The sequence below is a fragment of the Brassica oleracea genome, chromosome C7 (genome assembly GCF_000695525.1).
Source record: "Brassica oleracea var. oleracea cultivar TO1000 chromosome C7, BOL, whole genome shotgun sequence".
Taxonomy (NCBI): domain Eukaryota; kingdom Viridiplantae; phylum Streptophyta; class Magnoliopsida; order Brassicales; family Brassicaceae; genus Brassica; species Brassica oleracea.
In genome coordinates, this window is record NC_027754.1 from 18415669 (window position 1) to 18415885 (window position 217).

Genomic DNA, 217 nt, shown 5'->3' on the forward strand with positions numbered 1-217 from the left:
TATCCAGCATTGGCTCTTCTTGTGGCCATGCTTCTTGCAGTGATCACAACTCCCATTGAACCTCCTCTCCTCAAACTTCCCATGCGCAGCCTTGTTTGCTTGTGGAGCTTCACTCTCCTCCTCTTGAGTTGCTTGAATTGCAAGGGAAAGGTCTCCTTTCTTCCCAAACAGCCCAATGGAGCCTTGCTCCTTCTGAATCCGAGCACACACATCCACA